The 18,758-nt window shown below is 32.3% G+C and overlaps 1 non-coding gene across 1 annotated transcript; it reads left to right on the plus strand.

Annotated features, from left to right (window-relative positions):
- Positions 1-1,992: 1,992 nt before the first annotated feature.
- On the plus strand, positions 1,993-2,065 carry TRNAA-AGC (transfer RNA alanine (anticodon AGC)). The gene has a single exon. It is a non-coding gene; the product is annotated as a tRNA-Ala (tRNA).
- The last annotated feature ends 16,693 nt before the right edge of the window (positions 2,066-18,758 follow it).

Consider the following 18,758-nt stretch of genomic DNA (forward strand, 5'->3'; position numbering starts at 1 on the left):
TTTGTTGGTAATTGTAAAACGAAGGAAGGCATTCATATTTGAATTAGGCAATTTAATATGAGTTGACTTTGTTAAAGGACATTGAGTAATATAATGGATTGGATCACCTTTATTTCCACATGCACATTGCTCAGAGTTTGAGATGTTTATTCTGAAGAAGTATGTAGGAAATGACCCATGTCCAGTTAAAAAGCGGTTTATATAACCATTGACCATTGTACATGTATCATTTACATGAGGTGCTATTTGATGTAACTATCTTCCTGTATTTATTGTTCTCCATTCTTCTTCCCACTCTGTAGAGACATTAGGTATTTTTTTTGGGGGGGGGAAGCAGGCAAAATGAAACATTAGCAACCGCCTTCGCAGGGAATCGAACCACGGACCTCTGAAATAACGGCCCAGCGTGCAGAACCACCACATCACGAGGCATGCTAGGAAGGCGGGAGAAATACCTTATATACGCCCCCTTTTAAAAGGCGACTGGGGTTTTTAGGGGACCCAATCGCCAAATCCTGGGAGAGGAGAATCATCATCCAACACCCTTTTTAGTTTGGGCGCCCTTCTCAAGACATACGTACTTTTTGGAAGCAGGTAAGATGTAAAATTAGCAACCGCTTTCGCCGGGATTCGAACCACGGACCTCTGGAATACCGGCCCAGGGTGCAGAACCACTACACCACGAAGGCATGCTAGAAAGGCGGGAGAAATACCTTATATGTCTATTTCACATTGAGAAAATGGTTATCTCGCTAATACGGCGAGACATCGGTAAGCTAAAAACTGTTTTCGCAACTAATTTTTGTTGCCAAATTTGGCGAAAAATCGGGAAAAGTCGCCAAACTTGGTGACATTTCCTTCCGGTTATAGCATAACTGTACTGAATATTGCAGTTGATGTTTTGCGTAACTGTACTCGGCCCTCATATGCCTTCCGTTAATTTTGAGAAAGAGAAAGTACTAGAAAAATCCCGCCGGTCGGGTGAAAACTATATAAGACTAGAGAGAATTATTTTGTTGTTGTTAGCTGATAGCTCAGAGTATTGAGATATCTCCGGGTTAGCTTTGGTCTATAGGGGTACTTTGCATTGCGTTGTGTTTGTTCTTAGTAATTCGAAATGTAACTAACGATTGTACTGTGTGATACTGTAAACACATGTACCTGTATTTCGTTGGAAAGGTCCAAAACACTGAAGCGTTTCTTTTGATAAAATATATTTTATCATCCTGTCATCAGATCTGTATGCATTCAATCTATTACGAACACGTACGTTCGCAATAGTACTGTACTTTTTAAACATCGGAACCATCTTTTGAAATTGTCCCTGTTACTTTTCTGACGGCAGTATAACATCAACTATGTATTGATCTATCTGGAATCGAAGCACATGTTTCTACTTCAAATGTAATTAGTTTTTCATTTCCTGAAATATTGTTAGATTTATACTGTATACTGATATAGTTTTTTATTGAATGCAAAATTCAACTTGAGGTATTCTGGAAAATTTTTTCATAACTTAACTGAAATTTATGATTTATTTATGCTTTTGTTTCCCGTAGTTTATTTAACTTTCAGATACATCTTTTTGCAAAGTACAGCGTCTCTTTTAATTTACGTAATCCATTAAAAATGCTTAATTTTATTTGAAATTTAACTAGGCAGAGTTTGAATATCGTGAATTTTGGATGATATCCCTTGTTTGTATTATAAAAATACGTTTACTCCAAATAAAAGAAAATCCAAATAAAATGAAATCAATATTATTTTTATACACCTTACAACTCTTAAGTTCCCGTTCTATTCAGTTTTATGTCTTATTAATGCAGAGAATGATCTGATTTATACTGCTTCAAGCTGTTTTATTTACTAAGCGTATAACACACCTGTCCTGTAGGCAATGTCGTAACCTATTTTTGAATACATTTCTTGCAGCTGTATACGCTGACAAAAATAAAAAGGAAACTTACTTAATATAAAGTTACGTATATTGAAGGGGGCGTAGCTCAGATGGTAGAGCGCTCGCTTAGCATGCGAGAGGTACCGGGATCGATACCCGGCGCCTCCAATATTTTTTTACGCTAGGAATAAAAATAAATTGCAGGTACAAATTATCTGGAATTTTTTCTCCTGATCGGATTATGTTTTTGAGTTCAATTTATTGTAAATTTTTAATTTTTTCAGACGCTTAACTGAAAATTTGTTGAGTGTGCAAACATAAATTTGGGGAATGCAGGGATGCCAGAAGAATTGGTATAAAGTGTTATGAATTAAATTCGTGATTATATTTAGAAACTGCTTTAGGTACATTTTTACTAACAAACCCTTGGGAATTTTTTATTTAAAATATTCAGTTTAACTCATCATATTATGAAGCGCGTGTCGATGATATGAATTAAATTATTTTGATATTTTAACTATATGTTGCGGCGTATGGAGCAAGAAAAATGAAGTCAACCCGATATTCGGGAGAACTTAAAAAAACAACTGTATTCTTAACTATTATAAACCTCGACAGGGAGAGTTAGCATTAACCCGTATTTAACTAGATCCAAGGAAAATTTATTTCTGCCAATCACGAATGAATAATTTTAAGATATGATAAGTACACGTGAGTTAAACAAATGAGTGATTTACTTTACCTCAATTATTTTTTAGTAATTACTTGAACATTTTAGAGTTTATGTTTTGCATAATATATGAAACAGACCTTATTAAATTTAATTTTTCTCAGCAAATTATTGTAACGTAAACATTAAATGTGTATTTATGGAAATGTTTTGTAAATTGTTTTATTTATCATTTAAGCACAGTGATTTTATCTATAAATCAAATTACATGAAGTACAGAAGATGTGAACAAATATGGCTCATGTTGTTATTCAAATTATCATGTTGTTATTCATTAATATTCATCAAGCTTTAATATACCATTTGCTCTCAATTGTACGTTGTTATTTCATCAAGCTTTAATATACCATCGGCTCTCTGTTGTATGTTGTTATTTTACTAAGCTTTAATATACCATTTGCTCTCAGTTGTTCGTTGTTATTTCATCAAGTTTTAATATACCATCTGCTCTCAGTTGTATGTTGTTATTTCATCAAGCTTTAATATACCATCTGCTCTCAGTTGTACGTTGTTATTTATTTCATCAAGCTTTAATATACCATCTGCTCTCAGTTGTATGTTGTTATTTCATTAAGCTTTAATATACCATCTGATATCATTTGTAATGCTTCTTCAGATAAGACGCCGAACGCTGTGTAAATTGACTTAACACACAGAGAAAGGCTGGTTTTAAAAATAATAAAGGGTCAGTCTAAATTATTTTTTACAAAATGAGAAGGGTGATAGTACACATCCAGACGAGCAATAATAGGACACTGGTTCTCATTTCATTCTGAGAGGCGGAATATCCCGCATGATTGATCGGATGTGGAAGACCTCCTTACTCACCAGACAGAATCACCAGACAGACAGTGGCTTGGCCTCCTTAGTCACCAGACAAATTCACCAGACAGTCCACTGAACGTTTTCTCCAGGGAGCACAGGAAACCTTTAATATACGGAGACGATTGTGGACTGGGCTTGAAGATGTCGCAGCGAGAATTGTTGTTGCCGCAGACAAAATTAACGCAACACCAGGAATCTTCGAGAGGGTGCAGCAGTCATTCATTCGCCGGTGTGGAACTGTGCAACAGCACACGTGGCCGCCACTTTGAGCACTTGCTGTGAGTTTTTATCTGATCAATAAATCAGATTGTGAAAGTGTTGATATTGTTCAGTCGCTTTCCCAAGCTGTTGTAAGTTCATAATGTATTTCTAACTTCTACCTTTTAGAATGGAATGCGACCCTATTTTCCATCTTATTATTGCTCGTCTGGTTGGATACTATCTCTCCTCTTATTTTCTAAAACCAATTTGGGCTCTTCCTGCATGTTTATAGAATGTTTGTATGTATCGTAGTCGGGTCGGTATAAAACGTTAAAATGTTATTGTAAAAATCTATGTGATAAGATTATGCATGTGCAACAACGTATGCGTCTGTGTAAGGTAGATGTTTTGTGTTAGCGTGCTCTCAATGTCTTAAACAATGTGCGCATAAAACACATCAGGGAAATTTATGTTTGTAAATGGGCAACACTGAGGAATTTATGTGTCTCAGAATAAAATCAGTATAAAATGCCTAAATATCAGTGTAAAAATGCTTAAATATCAGTAGAAAAATATCAGGGTACAGCATTAGTGTAACAACATTTTCAGTGTACAGTATCGGTGTAATTATTGCAATGTAAGCTTTTTACTATCCATTTTGTATGTAGTACGTGTTAAAAATAATGTTCTAAAGCAGTTAAAAATGACGTAAAAATCCAGTCAATGTGTAACTGAATTACAAGTTTACTTTGAATATCTCAGTAAAAGTATTGTAAATATGAATTCACATAACTGCCATAATTATATATAACTATCACATGTAACTTGTACAAGACAATGCCTTCAATTAACATATCTATGCTTATACACAGGCCTTGTATGCCTATGTAATATTTATATTTCTATAAGAAAGAAATAAACCCTTCTGCCAGGATGACTATTAACACTATAAGACTTTTACAACAGCCAGGTCAGTGGTTATCTCAGGTGAGGCTGAGTATTGGCATAACAGAATCTTGTATCTTATAGGGAAAACTATTATCTTATTATGAAACTATTATCTTAGACTAATTATGAAATATTATCTTAGACTAATTATGAAATATTATCTTAGACTAATTATGAAATATTATCTGAGACCTGAAAAAATTATGAAACTATTATCTTAGACCTTACCCCTGTATGGCCGTGAACAGTCAAAAGTTCCTATTAAACTCATGACGTCACGCTCCTGGGGCGCAAGAGAATTCTTGCGTTGTTCCGATTCCTGGGTTCCTCAAGGGAGTTCTTCCGATTCCTGATGATACGCGAATAGACCTTGTGAGCTGGCAGGGTGACCGGAGCCGCTGTCACCTGCCCCGACCTGTATTTTTCAATTTTACAGTTCTTAAAAATATTTGTTATTTATTTTGACTAACTAAAAATGAAGTGTTTCCCACTTTTACATGCAAAATTCGTTATATTTTTAACACGAATTTCTCATGGAATTTAAAGAGTTATTAAAGCAAATTTGAAAAACAATAAGGAATTGAGACTGCTCGTTTAGAGAATAATTTAAGGATTTTGTTTTGAGTCAAAGTGCGTTCATTATAAATCTGAAGGTCGCCTTTTGGTTTTAGAGGGCGAACAGTGATTGGCCATATATCATTGCACTTTAGAAGATAAATATATGATTTTTATAGTAAGTGGAGTATAATAAATACTTTGTTTCTTAAATTAAGTTCGCGCCTTAATTTAGAAAAAAATTCCAACCACTGGCATCGTATGACATCCTTGTACTACCTATTAAATTACATATATTTTTGATGCATTTAATTTAAACTCACTTTCTCGAATTATTCTAAATTAATGAATCGATCTTTCAAGGGAAAAAAACTGTAAATTTTGAAACTACTTACCCCGTTGAATTTTTACTGTAGCAGAATCAAACTTGTTCTAATTGTATTCTTCATAACAAGTATAAATCTTTCCCAAATAACAGTAGAGAAACCGGGAGACCGAATTAAAAATTAGATTTCGTTATTTGTAGAAAATTAATTTTTTTTTAAATCTGACATTGTCAAAATATAAATATTTTCGTCATATGAAACACGTCTGTAATATAAAGTATGTGACTACGCCCAACGATTACGAAAATAAAGGCCGGGTAAGGAGATTTAATTTATATACACGTTTGGTAGTGCCAATTGCAGTAAAATAGGGAAATGCACAACTAGGTGTTATAGCAGTCCCGTGTTAAAAATTTCAACGTTCTATGGCCAATCGTTTTTGACTTATGAGAGATACATCCATGCATACATACGTATAGACATCACGAAAAATCCATTTTAAATAGATTTTACAGTCCATTTTGGAAAGAAAACGTTCTTTACTCTATATTCAAGTACAGGCGTATACAAAAGGGTCTTCCATATTAATTTGGAAACTGTCGAAAGGGATATTTCCATTGAAATGTGATATCCGAATGTTTCCGTAAATGCAAAACGTCTTTTATTTCATAGAAAAAAATAAAATAACTGCTCACAAGATGATGCCACAAGCAGTCTTTTAAATATCGCTAAATGAGTAAAAAATAATCAGTAATTAGTGAAATAAATTCTGTAAAATCACTGCACAAACACATAAATAAGTAATTAAGATTGAATAAACCTTAATGAAAACCATCTGAATATTATGCTTCAAATATTATAAATAATGAAAATGGACATAGGGTTTTTTTATTTATTTCTACATTCACTTGCTGTTTGTATTAGTCTCTAAAATATACGAAATGAATTTAAGATAAAAAAGCAGTAATCTAATTTACCATTAAATATAATTCTATTGGCCAATATATATTACCAAAAAGCTTAAAAAATCAAGCGTTTGAAGTAACTTAAATCTCACTGAGGTGAATACGGTTTAATCATTTTGGAGCATCCCTACAGCAACGACCTTACATTTTTGTTCTTCCTGTAGTTCCGGTTTTTTTCCTTCAATATTATTTAATGTTTGTTCGGTCATTTGAACCGTGTTTGAAAGCCAGCCTGAAATTGATCGCAGATAAATGGGATACGTGACTGATTTACACAATTTTCAATGAATTGTTAATGGCCCCATAAAATGTTTCATTTCACTATCGCCATTTTTTATTTTCACTCTGTCATTCCAGACTTTCGCATTCTTTTTCCTTTTATGCCTGAGTTAATACTATATTTTAATATGTTTTGACTGTTATGTAATAAGACTTAATGTTCAATAAACAACAAAAAGGTTTTTTAACCACCAATTTAGAATTATTATGTATTATTACTTTACCAGAATAAATTATGCTGAGAAAAAATAAGAAATTCTCCTAAGCAAAATTGTACTATTACACTTTTGTTAATTATTGGGAGATGCATTCAAAGACGAAAAACGAATATGAAAGTCTGGTTCTGAAGTAATGATATTCACAGATATGAGATTTCAATTCTCATTTAATAACATTCATAGATATGTAATACCAAATCAAATTTAATAATAATCATTGAAATGTGACTGCAGCTGGAATTTAATGACATTTTATCATAGCCCAAATGCATAATTTAAATCTGCGTTCACAATTTGAGCTTATATCTTTCGTTTCTATTGGTGCCCAAAGGCGCGCAGAGATTTCATTCTCAGACTACTGTACATAAATTTAGAAGGTTAACTAAGTATTGTTATCTAATACTCTTGAGATTTCAAGCTTTCAAATAGTATCGCTTAAATGGTCTTGTAATCTCTTGACAGAAGTTGAGATGTTTATTATATATTTATATTATTATTTAATTACATACAGTTTGTCCTGCTGTATGAACCTTCACTTTATGTCGCTTCATCTTTATTAAAGAACAAAATTTACACCATTTTTTGGTTAATGAAAGCAATCCGACTATAAAATTTCACCTTTAAGAAATAAGCTGGAGAAAGAAAATGTTTTCAGCATGGTTTCATTTGCAGTGTTTTCAGAAATGTATGACTGCAATTATAAAAAGAGCAAACATATGTAAAGCAGTTGCGTAGCATATTTTGATTACCTACGATGAGGTACGTTGAGTAGGACAGAAAATGCAGATACAAGACAGGGTGATTAGAATAAGCTGAAAATTGACAAGCCAAATACAGAATACATGCATAAATAAATAACTTTAATTTCAGAAAGATATTTCAATACGAAGATCGCCCGTAAAAGGTAATCACATCTTACGTCTTTAATAAGGAACATCTCCTTGAGGTGAAGATGAAATCCTCTTGGGAACAGTGAACTGAGCGATAAATGATATTTTGAAGCATTATTTATAGTATGCAACTTCCGATCGAAGTTGGGACAGCTCAATGCTCAATTGGTTTGAGCTCGGAGACTTTTGTGACAAAGAAAGCATCTGAATATCTTGCAAGAGCTTGTCTGCTGATGACTATCTTGTGGACCTGAGCGTCGTCTTGCTAAGAGCAGAATATTGTAGCAGTTGAAGAAAGGAAAGAGAAATAGGCTGCAGCACTTCACACATGCAGAAGACACACTGCTCATGATAGAAGAACAATGCTGTGATGAAAGCATTGTTCTTCTATTATGAGCAGTGGTGAGAGGTTATCTATGCCGATAGCTACCAAGCCATGATGCCAGGTCGTCGAAGTCACATTCACAGTCATAACAACATTGGATCTGTCTCCACGTCACCTTCTTGTTGACTACCATTGTTGAAATAAAAGCGAGATTCTTCGTTATACAATACGATGTGAAATTCAATTGTCCAAGAAGTTCCTTCTTCCATTTACTATTGTTGATACTTTCAAATTGCATCAGTGGTAGTCTTCGTAAAAGCGACGTGACAGAAAGCCGCTTTTGACTAATTGTCTAAAAAATTATTTTTGCAGATTTTTAGCAATACAAAGCAAACTGCATATTTTTTTTTTCATAATGCCACAGTAGTGTTTTGTGGAGCCTCCATACCATGCTTTCGAGTGTGAAAATAAAAGCTTGTTGATGTCTGTCCAAGTGCATCGCTATTCCAGGCAAAATTCACATTTCTTTCTACAATTCATTTTCTCAAGATTCTTTTAGGATTCAACAATGGACGCACGTAGTGCGCTTAAGTTGCAATACAACGGAAATATCTACCAGTTGTTCGTAGGCCTGAAACAAAACCCCTCGTGGAAACGCTTATTTGGGAAACCTGACTTCAATATCTTCTGCCAGGCATTTGTTCAATTGATGCTGTTACCTGAGACGAAAAACAAGGCTCGAAAAAGGGTTTTTCAAGGTGACAAAGAATGTAAACAGTTGGCTGATATCCTTTTTCTCCCATTTTATCCCATAAATTGATCATGTAACAAGCTTACATTTCAGATTATTTACATAAATCGTTAAGCTCGTATAACCCTCATCGTGCATAATTATGCAACTAAATCGTCACTGGAATGCATTATTTGTGTCGAATAGTATATGAGTTAGAAAACAATCTGAGTAGGAAAACATGTGTGAATCTTAGTTGTCAAGAATACTGGCTCACATCAAGTCTTATACTGTGAGAAAGTGAGACAGGAAGACAAAGAAGTTTTAACTGATTTAAATGATTATAAAACAGTAGTAGATGAATATTATCCTCTCATTGTTACAATTACATATTCATTTTAAGCCCCCATTACCCCTCTATTAAATTTTAAAAGGTGAATTATTAACACATATTATTTCTATTTATATAACATACATCCTTGTCATCCTCTCTTTTATTACGATTTCGGGTTCTAAGAGTTACTTGTTAAGATTTAATAGACTTATGTTTTTGTTTTCAAAAATAAGAAGTATTAAAATGTGTTATTAGTATAAATCAGTAGAAACTGCCATTTCATCTTACGCCTTTTCGTTTTATAGAGCTATTGGATATTCAGAATCAAACCACTGATCATCACTTGCTTGTTGAACATACTAAATTATTACACTTCTAGAGTTACACACGGGGAATGACGACAATTCCTTTTATATCTCGTGACTTGAAGTACGACGAAAGAATATCACCAGATCCAATTGACAGAATCGAAATAGTACCGATTAACGAACACTTCATTTTAGCTCGAGAGCCGTTATAATGCAATGATTTCTTACAGGCGTACGAAACTTTTCTTAAGATCAATATACTTTCGTGAAATGGATAAACCTGTAGTAGGATACCATTGTGGTAAATAAAAGTTAATAAATGTATGAGCACAACTATAAAACTTATAGCATATGTTTTTTTTTTTTTTTTTTTTTTTTTTAACTTTGACTGTACTGAAAGTGCTAATGTATTATATGTCTTGAATTTAATTTTTTATATATAAAAGAATTAAGTACTAAAGAAGTATGTAAATAACATTTTAACTTACCTCATTCTGTAAAAGGTAGTACTGAAAGCATTGCCAATGAATTAGGTTGTGATTATGAGCAAAATTATGTCTGTTATCTTCCCATTTCTTAGCAAGATCGTTTTTATTTTACTGTAAAGTTATTTATAGATTCCTTGGAAATAATTACGTTTCGGTGAACTTATTGCGGAAATCTTTAATAACATATATTTTTGGCCTAGGGGCTTCAAAACTGCACTCACATTCATAAAATCATGATGTGAGTATTAAGTGTGATCTTTTTACGGTTGAAAAAAGACTTAATAGAAACAAAAATTACTTTACGTGATGATTGGAATGCAGCGCTGCCATTTCAGCCTTCTGAAATCGGAAATCAATAAAATCAGTAAATTAATCCCTCAGCTGGATCCACAGTCACAAACTGCAACGGTGCATCTTACCATCAGAAAGCAATTCAGATTAATCTCTATGCTGGAATAAGATTAGCCAGCACAAAACAGAAAGCCACGAAATGCAGGTGGATACGGTAAAGAGCAATCTCGTGTTCAAAACCTAAATATTATAGACATTGTAATTCTTTATTGTGTGCAATTACATATAATATGTACAATGTTCAAACTGTGCTCTTATACTGTTATGAAAGCATTCACATAAACGCCTTTATGTGCCAAAAATATAATTGAGGCATTAACATTCTATCAGCAGCCTTCTTCGCTGTCAGCAAAAGTCGTTCTCAAAAACAAGAAGTGTTGGTGTAACTTTTGGCTCCCTTGGAATGCCAGTATAAATTTCAAATATTCCTTACTGGATATGCAGGCAATGAGCACTACAATAGGTCTCCTTAACAAAACAGAAGCAAATGTCAGTAAGTATTAAACAGAAAGATTGCTCAACAAGAAGGAAAGCTAAAAAGGAAGTTAAAAAAATTCATGATTTTAATAGCCGAACACAAACTATGACGTTTAAAAGTTTCCGGTCAGTTTTTCTCATAAAAATACATTGGCTGACAATGAAATTCCGTCACCAAGATGGTAGCAGTTTAGAGGAATGAAATATAGACAAAACATTTATTTTGGTAACATTTGATTTATGTTTCAAGATCACAGGTTAAAGTAGTGCCAAAAAAAAAATTCAAATGTGAAATGGTGATGCATTAATAAATGCTGTAGTCGCCACAATGTTTAATGCAAGCACGCAAACGCGAATGCTTTGTGCTGTACTGGTGCCACATGCAATTTTTAGAATGGAGTTCCACGCCTGTTTCACTTTAGCGAGTCAAATTCAGGGCCAAGGTAACATATTGATACTTTGTAGAGCACGTTCAGTGATAGCAGTTGTATGGGGAGGAACATTATTCTGCTAGAAAATGCTCAAGATTATTGCTAAAAATTTAGAATATTGCTCAGATGTGGCAACATAATTCTATATATGTTCCTATGAAAGAAAAAAAAAATTCTTTGATCTGTGCAAACGTGTATCTTTTGGTTTGTTTACTTGATTATGGCAAAGCACTCGAGGCCTATGTGCCTCCGTTTGAAGGATGCCTTAGTGGACTGGCTCGTAAACATGTTACACACTGGGAAAACCACAAAAACGAGCATGTAGCAATCCCTTTGTGGGATTCGAACCTCAGACCGAACTACCAGTTTAGGTAACGTGCTTCACGGGGAAATCGAGCACACTTGGCGCATTCTTGTGTTATTATTTTCTTATTCAAACAAAAGTAATAAATTTAGAAGAGGGATGTCTCCAAATGTGATCTGCTATATTATATTAATAGACTAGAGAAATTTTCTGCATAACTTTCAAGTATGAAATGATGAATTAATGTGGTAAAATACTTTGATGCACTGTACCGAAGAATTAAAATATTTGATACTAAAGAATCACAATTACTATTATAAGTACTTTTAATTCAGTTTACAAAAGAGGAGGAATGATATAATATGTAGAAGGTCCCTCCGTTACTAACAAGGATTCAGAATTTTTATAAGTAATTTAATATCTAAATGAAAGCTATAAATTGACTGAATTATTTAAACTATTTTCTACTCATTTGCTTGTATATATAATATCTTGAGAAACTACCTAAAGTTCTGTTTAATAATTAAAAACTGTTATATTACTGCCTAAAGTATTTACATTTATTAAATCATAGCAAGCGTATTTATTTATTAAATATATTATACAATGTTCGGCAAAGATTAAAGCCGTTTTTGACAAAAGTCAAAGTTTTACATGTATAAAAATATTTATTAAATAGTTATTATATATGCAATGTATAGGTTTTTACAATGGAATGCGTGCTTAAATAGTTTTAAAACAGTACGTTTTATTAAATCTTTTGCAATAATTTCTAGGGTGATTTATGCAGGTACTTCAAGTGTCTTAGTTTTTAATCACTTATCTCTTATACATTTTGGTAGTTTTTTTTAAGTTTCAGAAAGTCCTAAGACAACTAATCCACAGACTTCCATTCATTACATTTCTATGATTACATTTCCAAAATAATCATGCACTTTCATTCGTCGAAAATATAAAGTTAATCATATCCAATGGTAAATAAACGTTAGGTGTTAAGGAATGTACTTTTATCCTTTTCCAGTGAATAACCCCATATTGGTTATTTCGTTTCATTGAGCAAAACAGAAGAAAATAAAAAGTACAAGAATTAGAAGTTTTTCCCAAATGAGAAAGAACCATGATTCTCCTAGATAGGAGGAATGTAATGAACAAAGAAAGGAGCTCTAGATAATGCGAACTAATTATCCTCTGCCTTTAACCTGGTACCAGGCAAAAGAGAAGTTCCTTTTTGGTATCAGTGAGCGTGAATCTAGCATTCAAAGTATTCGGTTGATTCATGCGTTAGTTAGAAAAGATGCTTGCTGCTACGAACTCTTTGTCTTTCGTGTTCGATTTCAAAGATACTGATAGTTCTGGAACCTTTTAAAAGCACAACAGTGAAAACTTTTTTCAACACGCTAAAAGTTGAGATAATTCCTCAGTGTAGACATTTGATGCAGAAATAGAACTTCTGAATTATTTAATTTTGGATTACATGTCTGTTATCTGCATAAATGTAATAAAAAATGTGAACGCGTGCTATACAGCTGCACTTTAAATATATGTAAGTTTAAGGGTCAGGAATAAGGATCAGTTGTGATATCCTAGCTAATTTTGAAGTCGTTGAGGGTTAGAATACTGAAGGATTGTGTATCGACGTATCGTAGCGTTCTTGTAAGCAAGTGACAAGTCCAAGGAAGGATAAATTTACTCTTTATTCCAACTCAAAATAAAATGAATATATGGCCCCTTCTTGGGCTTACAATAAGCCTCCATTTGGGTTTTAAATTCAAGATAAATAATCAGAAAGTAATCTAATACTAACTAAAATAAAACCAACCGAAGCAGCACAGAATTACCTAACAGAGTTGGCACTTAATTCACCAGTGGATACAAGCAGGCACGTAACAGTACTGCCGAATAGCAGTAAGATTAGATTATAGCATCAACAACGTGGCCAGAAGGTAGACACGAGCTTCTAATCTCTTCTAGTGAAGTGACCTAGCGACTTCAGCTTAAATACTTGTTTCTACCTTATTTACATAAAATGTAATCCTAAAAACTCATTATTTTAATTATTAGTCCAGAAGGGCTAATAATTTCGTTTACGCATTTTGCCTTGATTCACTGTAAATGTCGGTTCACTTTTCCAATTGTTGCCGCCAAATATTAGAGCCCTGTATTATATTAAAAGAAATTAAATAATGACGAATCTGCAAAAATGTATGTATGTTTCTGTGATAAAACAACGGTGCCGAGGGCCATCAGATTTTGAAAAACATAGTCCTCCACCTGAATATGGGCATCCGGAAGCCCACATTTGGAATTTGTTTTATTACTTATCTCATATTTTGTAAAACTTTAACGAATTTCTGACTAACAAACTCAGCGATTGAAAAGCGAGCAATAACAACACTGTACGAAAAAAAAAAAAAAAAAAAAAAAAAAAATTTTATCTCCAGAGCGCGAGACCGTGTATAAGAAATTCTAAAATATGGTAATTTTAAAATTATTTTTCTGTACTGCTGCGAAACTGAATTTTATGTTTAAGTGCGAAGAACATGATATTTAATAAATAAAGGTAACAGGCAAAACGTTAAAAAACGCCCCTTTAAGGCGTAATGTAAAATTTTAAAGTTTCCAGACATTTTTATTTTTTTTAATATTTTGAAATGCAATTAAATCAGTATATTTTAAAGCCTGAAAGAACTAATAGTCTCAAAACACTATTTTGCGTAGTTTCACTTTTCATTCGAGTTTGTTTCCATTCAGCAAAATGTATGATGTTTATCTGTCGAATTGAATCTCTCTGTTTAATGATCAACAAATTGAGCTACTTGAAAGACATAAATTCAGTTGTTAAGAGTAGTATTTTTTTATTATTAATCTAATTCAAGTTAATAAAAATGCATTTAATTCATTGTATATCTAATAATTAATTTAATTTAGTTTAATAAAAATGCATTTATTTCATGATATATCTATATAAAAACAGAAAATACCTTTATAGAAGTGCATAATATATATTACGAACTTCTATAAGGTATTTTCTGTTTATATATATGTCTTCACTTTTCAAGCGTATTTTTAGCCTAAAACGGCTGTTAATCTCAAAAGGCAATTAAGCATTGTTTCACTTTTCATTCGAGTCTATTGCAACTATGTATGTTTTTACTTCGGAAATAGACAGTTCTGTTACTTTCCCATGTTAATTTTAATGCATATTCATACATTATCCTATAAAATGTTTTGCTATTGCCCCCGGTCCATCTGTATTGTTAGTCTCTATTGTTAAACCACATTAAATTAAAAAAAAAAAAATCCGAAATGTTTCAGATTTTAAATTACGTCCAAAGGGGCGTTTTTTAACATTTTGTGTGTTACCTTTCTTTATTAAATATCATGTTCCTCGCACTTAAACCATTAGATCCAGTGCAACAGCAATATCGCAAAATAGTTTTAAAACGAGCATATCTTTAGAATACCGATACAGAGACTCACGCGCTGGACCGTTGTTTTATCACAATACGAGAAATATACATACATTTATGCAGATTTTTCATTATTTAATTTCTTCAAACATAATGCAGGACTCTAACATTTTGTGGCAACAGTTTGAAAAGTGAACCGACATTTATGAGTCCGACGCAAAATGCCAAAACGAAACTAATAGTCCTTCGGGATTCAAATCCCTTTGGACTAAAAAGTTAGTTTGAACAAATATAAAAATCTGAACCTATTTTAATATACATGCATATATCAGAAATTAATTTTTAATCAAGAAAAAAGATATACAGATCTTGTATTGTTTTGCTCTATATCATTGCAGAAGAAACAAATTTTGGATTAGGTATAAGACATTAGATCATGCTGTTGCCCTAACTCGAAATCAGGAACTTAGGATTGACGGACTAAGGGACCATCAATAGCACATAAAAAGAGTGCTTTATTGCTATGTGATACTGCATTAGATGTCACCTTCTTATAACAAGTTGATTAAATAACAATATTATTAAGACTATACTATTAAAATCTGTGTGCGACTGTCTGTTTGTTTGTTTGTGACATCATCTTTTCCGGAACGGCGGAGAGTTGAGTTTCCAGAGGTACCCTCGGATTTCGTCATTTTAAAAATATTCTTATCTTCGTATCACTTTAACCAGCGACGATATTAATTAAAAACTCTGAAAACGTTAATCTTTGCATTCATTTTTCCGAGCGACAACAGTCTCGCGCGCTAGAGATAAAAATCTGCTTTATTTCGAAAAGTGTTGCCACTGCTCGCTCTCAAATTGTAGAGTTTGTTAATAAAAAAAATATGAAATTTAATTATCATTACAAACATTAACCATATTATTATTATATAAGGTCATATTCGGACGTTGAAGAAAGCTCTTGATTGCATGTGACGTCATTGAATGTCTGAAATTTTTTGTTAATGTCAGCATTTTAAATAAATTGCTGCTGTTGGTAACATTTGTGTCGCAGGTTCGGTTAATTGATATAATATGTTATTGCCCTTTTAATTTTTTATTGTTATTGAGAAATATTTGTTATGTTACATTAAATTTATATCATGAAGTCATACGTATTAACCTGGCGTGTCAAAAGTTTTTGTTTCCTATTTTGGCAACAAAACTTTACTGACCTGATGCTCGGAAAATATTCACTGATGTGTTTTTATAAATTTGCTTTTTCAGGTGTGTATAGCACTTAAAAATTTTGCTTTGGTCGCAGCGGTTTGCTGCTAGCTATTATTATAATTAATAAACATTAATTATTATAATTAATTAAATATAATTATAATTAAACATTAATGGTACAGTAAATAGCTTTCGAGTAATACAACTAAAGCTTATCTTCTCTATTCGCAAGCTTTATATTCTATCTGTTTATAACTGCATATAAATATATTGTCTGCTGTGAAGTAACGTGTTTAGAAGTGATATTCATAAGGAATACTACGATACACTTCGATATTTTCTATTCTACTCAGCCGATTGACAAAATGCAAATTGTGTTTTCCATGTCTCGTCTTTAGAATATATATTAGATTTATATATATCACTTTTCTAACAAAGGCATTTTTACACAAAATCGGACTTTTTCTGAAATAACATATTATTTTTTTGGTTGATCTTTACAATATGGTAACTGGTAGTTTGGCGACATTTTGGAGGCGATAAAGGTTACTACCTGGGACTTTGGTTATAATGTGAGCAGTACTCAGTTGCGATTACGCATTATTTTGTGTGAGGGAAATGAGAGATCATGGGATATGTCATGTGATATTAATGGACGAATTACGGTTCTTTAATCGGAAAAGGGGGGAAATCGGGAAAAAATCTGAAAATTTTGTATTTGGCTTTATTCTGTGTTCGTGAATTTTTGGATCCCATGGCCGTAACCAAAGTGAATTCGAAATGGGTATTTATGTATGTATTAATTTAATGTATGTGCTCATTTATATTTTAAGTAGTGTTTTTGAATTTAATTATATTTTAATTAAATGATAGTTATTTTGTGAATTTTAGGTTTGTAGGAATTTGGTATACGTTTTAGTTGAAGTAAACGTGCATGGAAATAATTTAAATATCTGACACTAAGTATTTGTAATGCTTGCGGTATGAATTCGTTGGTGACGTGTATAATGTAATAGATGATTTAGAGGTAAAAGTTTTGGGATATATTATTTATTTTATATGTGGAAATGTTCATATTTGGAAAGGGTAAATACTTTTTCGCGATCAGGTAATTTCATATATGTTCTTTTTACCGGGTTTAAAGATTGAGAAAATTGTCATGTATTTTCCTGAAATTTTTCTAATTTATGAGAAAAAAGCAGTGTACATGGATATAGTGAAGAGTGTGCTCAATGCCATTTTTGTGCAATTCTGGGATTTTTTTTTTTAAGTAAAAATAAGTCGGCGTGTACATGGTTTATGTGTATGTGCTATTTTGAAAAACGCGTAAGGAGTATGGTATTGTGCACTTTTTCCCAATTTTGCAGTGAATATTTGTCATGATTAAGCAGTTTTGTTAGATAAAATTTCTAGCATAAGTGTAATTCGGCTAGTAGATTGTTGGAAGAAGTGTTCAGTAGATAAAAAGAAAAGAAACATGTCTTTACTTCGTGAAGACAAAATGGCGGCGGGAAAAAAAAATAGAGGGTTGCTGTAAGAGAGTTGGTCGCCAAATTTTCGCCAAAAATCGCCAAGTTACCATAATGTAAAGATCAACCATTTTTTTTTTTTTCATATTTCGATTCTACGACTCAAATTATGCCTAGATATGAATTGTCTAAAATTTGGTGCGAAATTTAAGGAGAAATTCAAAAATTTATCTTGGCGGAATTCTTAAAGTTTGCGCCAAGAATTATTCACTTGGCGAACTTCTTAATATATATGGCAACTAATTTTCTTTTCCCTTACACTATGCCGGAGAGGGAAAAAAGGGAACTTCTTCCTACCTTTTGACATTGTGCATGAGCGAAAAAAAAGTCACATCGTTCTTTCTTTCAAATAATTTTAGCAAAGTGTCTAAACCAGATTTGATGTTTTATCGCTGTCAATAAATATGCCAAATTTTAAAACGCGCCAATATATCTTTGGAAATTTTGAATAAAAAACTGTAATTTTTTGCATGTATACTTACAAATACTCTACTTTAAGATGAAGGTAAAAATCTTATAGATTCTAATTCAAATTATTTATTTGAAAAATTTATAAAAATTATTTTAAAATGCAAATTTTAAAAATAAGTCATAAAAATAAGTGAATTTTATTTGGAATGAACCTGAATTGTAGAATGTGTAAGGAAGAATCAAATAAGTTTAATAAAAAAAGAGAGATTAATAAATATATACCAAACTCAATTAACATTGAGGAGCTAAAATTTTGAAAGCTATTTTTTTTTTAAATTACTCGTGCGAATTTTACAAAAACTTGGTAGTTTGGCATAATTTGAGTCGTAGAATCGAAATATGGAAAACAATTGGTATGCTATTTCAGAAAAAGGTCCGATTTTTAGTCAGAGAACCTATATTAGAACAATGCTATATATAAATCTAATATATATGCTAAGTCGCGCATTCGAGACATAAAAAAACGCAACTTGGATTTTGTCAGTCGGCCCAGTAGAACAGGAGATATCGAACAGAACTTTTTTTTTTTTTTTTTTTTTTTTTTTTTTTGTATA

Source organism: Stegodyphus dumicola, chromosome 1 (genome assembly GCF_044657685.1).
Source record: "Stegodyphus dumicola isolate Sdum_Otavi_A_Nest chromosome 1, ASM4465768v1".
In the NCBI taxonomy this organism is placed as follows: domain Eukaryota; kingdom Metazoa; phylum Arthropoda; class Arachnida; order Araneae; family Eresidae; genus Stegodyphus; species Stegodyphus dumicola.